Source organism: Hordeum vulgare, chromosome 2H (assembly GCF_904849725.1).
Source record: "Hordeum vulgare subsp. vulgare chromosome 2H, MorexV3_pseudomolecules_assembly, whole genome shotgun sequence".
NCBI classification, from domain to species: Eukaryota; Viridiplantae; Streptophyta; class Magnoliopsida; order Poales; family Poaceae; genus Hordeum; species Hordeum vulgare.
Genome location: NC_058519.1, coordinates 481,823,254 through 481,826,661, shown reverse-complemented (window position 1 = coordinate 481,826,661; position 3,408 = coordinate 481,823,254). Strand labels below are relative to the sequence as shown.

At 57.2% G+C, this 3,408-nt stretch overlaps 1 pseudogene; it reads right to left on the bottom strand.

Annotated features, from left to right (window-relative positions):
* Nucleotides 1–568: 568 nt before the first annotated feature.
* Nucleotides 569–3,095, bottom strand: LOC123428385 (annotated as a pseudogene).
* Between the last annotated feature and the right edge of the window lie 313 nt (nucleotides 3,096–3,408).

Below are 3,408 nucleotides of genomic sequence, written 5' to 3'. Positions count from 1 at the left end.
ACGAATCGAATTAATACGGGACGCAACAGCGAATGTGGTGGATAGATACCGTTGGACACTCAAGAATTGATACATCCTCGCACATACATATTATTCCTAGGCCGCTTTGCATGTGCTTCCCGGTCCATTTTCGACGCATTTTTTTACTTAACTCACGATCGACGCGGATACGAGACGGATATTATCCTAACCTGTTAGGCCAACTTCACCGCACAATTTTAAACGGACGTCCGTTTTGTCCGAATTCTGTCCGTTTGAATGCGGTGGCCGTGCGTCCAGCAAGCGGCCGCATCCTTTTGCCCCATCTTGTCCGCCTTTAAAAGAACAACTTTTCAAATACCAGCGGCCTAGTTCACGCCGGCAACACAGCGAGCGGCCTACACATCCTCGTCGGTAACAAAGCCAACGGCCGACGACACAACCAGCCTCCAAAATGAATAGTTTTGTTCGTCGGCAACACAACCAGCCTCCAAAACGAATCTGTTTCTCGCCGGCACACAGCCAGCGGCCTAGCGGGCGGCACCCATGCCAGCCTTCAAAAAAGAACGACCACGGCCGATCGGACGACCTAGTTCAGATCGTCGGCGTCGAACATCTCCTTCTGCTTGGCCTCGAACCACCTCCTCGTCTTCTCGCTCATCTTGGTCAAGTCCACGCTCATGATCGCAAGGGCCACCTCCTTCGCTTTGGTTGCGGCATTGGTGGCCTCGATGTCGAGCTGCCTCTTCCTGGCCTCGACATTGGTGGCCTCGATGTCGAGCTGCATGCCGGACCCCTCCTCCAGGTCGATCTTCCTCTTCTTGGTCGCCTCCTCCATCTCAAGCTTCTTTCTTTGAAGCTCCACGTATTGCTTCATTTGCTCGTCCTTGCTTTGCCGCTTCTTCTCGTCCCTCATGTCCTTTTGAGACATCATGCCATGCAAAGTCTCATGCAAGGCCATGGATGCGGCATCACGTATGTTGTCCACCTTGGAGTTGGTCTTGCCCCTCGGCCTCTTCAACGCCTCGCCATCTCCACCTCCGGCGAACTTGGTCGTCTTCTTGCCTCTCTTCCTTTGAAGTTCATGATATTGATCCTTGAACTTAGGGCAATTGTTGATGATCGTCCAACAATGCGTAAGAGTGAATGGCTTGTCATTGTGACGGGCCTTGAATGCTTCCAAAGATTGAAATGCCTACACCACATGATCAACAAGATTTGGACATGCAAACATATACAAGGCCGAAGCAAGGAAAGGACTAGAATGAGGAGAGCATACCATGTCCCCAATGCCGAGACCACTCACGGTCCGTGCTTCAACGCTCTCCAATGCGGCGCAATACTTGTTGCACTCTTGTTGGATGAACAACCACCTTTTTTGAATCGAGGTGATGCCACGGTTGCTTGTGATTTGATAGGGCTCAAACATCTTCCTTTCATGGAAAGTTTTGTGGATTCTCGTCCAAAAAACTAGGCCCTTTTGTTGCGCGCCCGTCCTCGGATCTTGGCTAATCTCCATCCAACAATTGCAAATCAACTTGTCCTCGTCTTGTGTGTATGAACCCGTTGGAATGCTCTTCTTCCTCTTTTATGCTTCCGCTTTTTGGGTGAGCTCGTCGATGAACAATGGCTCACCACTAATATCAATGGCATTGCCTTCATCTTCATCACCATCACCATCGCCTTCGCAATAGATGTCATCGTCTTCATGCCACGAGTCACCATGGTCGTAGTCAGCACGGTCGTCGGCCTCTTCATCGACAACGAACTGGGCGCGGCCATCCTGACTTTGGGTCTCCTCGGGATCGTAGGTAGGGACATGCCCACCATCATAGATCACATCCTCCATGAACTGGGTGCAGTAGGGGTCGTCGACCGGTGCCGTTGGTGTTGGCATTTTGTCGAATAAGACCCGAGGGACGACATGGTGCCCGCAAATGGCGGTCGTGCTTGCTTTGTTTGCATCTCAACGGACGGCCGGCTGCCGCTGCTGGACCCAGGTGTGACGTTGAGGTCGATAAAGGCCGAGGGGCGTGGGGTGGAAGTTGCGACCACGCTCATGTCCGGCGACCCCGAGAAATGGGTGTGGGCGTCGTGCCATGGCGGGGGGAAGCCGAGCGACATAGGTGTGGTCCGCGGCTGGCAGTGCGGAGACCGGGCGACCGGCGAGCCTGTGCTCGTCGGGCCGACGGCCGCTGCACAGAAACCGGCCAGACGACAAATGACAAGCATGAGGAGGGGGTGCGCTTTGTTGACGATGGCCTCCTTCTCCTTGACCTCGGCCTTGCGCCGTGCGGCCTCCATCGCATCGCGCTCGACAGCGAACTTGCGCGCGGCGGTGTTGTCCTTCACGACCGCCCTCCGGTTCCTCCTCTTCGCCGATTCTGCGTCCAACTTGGCAATCTTCTCCGGCGTGCACTCCGCCCGCGGCTTCCTTGGTGCCTTGGCCTTCTTCTTCTTGGCCATTCCGGGCGGGTCGACGGTCGGGCCGCCAGAATTCGGCTGGGCGTCGGCCATGGACGGGGGAGAGAGGGGGCGGCGGGACGTGGGAGGGTTTGGGGGGAAATGGCGCCAAAGGGGGCGGGGGTTCCTTTGTGGCACCGACAGGCGGGCTAGGGGCGGACAAGCGCGCGCGTCCCGCCCGTCCGCACGCTGTCTGTTTCACCCAAAATCGGCGCAAAGTTGGGTCGGGGATGGGTCGAAAGAGGACACAAAACGGACAAAATTCCGTTTGCTCCCGCGCACTGGGTTGTGTGCTTAGTCCGTTTTACCCCAAACGGACGCGCGCACACATGATGGGGTCGTGCGGTGGAGTTGGCCTTAGTCGGTGGCAAAGCATCCACCATTTCCACCCACTTTCCCAAAACCCTCCCGCCCGCGCGCTCCCGATAGCTCGCCAAGGACGGCGCCCTCGATGTCGCCGCCGACCTCGCCTCTCTCGCCGCGTCTGGCATCACGACCGCCCCTTCTGCAAAGCTCGCACCCCCCCAAGACCGCCACCGCGCCCAAGAAGAAGAAGGAGCTGGCGCCGAGGAGCGGTCTAGGGAATCCGCGAAGAGAAAGGACCGGAGGCACGCGACAGATGCAAGGGACCAAGAAGCGTCCGCCACGGCCATAGCCGCCGCAGTGCAGCGAGAGGATACCGTTGCACGCATCGCGGCGGAAAAGAGGGAGGCGTTATTGTACCTAGGGTTAAACCCTGGACAAAACCGTCTCATCAACGTCATTGTGGTCGTCGGGGCTAGCTCAAGCTCGTCGGCGTTCCCTTGGATGGCGCTACGAGAGGCGCCCCGCGCGTCAACGACTCAGCCGATTCCCGGCTTCCACGTCTAACCGCAAGCCTCCCGCCTTTCCGGGGAATGATCGTTGGAGGTGAGCGTGGTAATGCCTTCCACGCCCGTGCTCGCGCCATTGACCTTAATGACACAC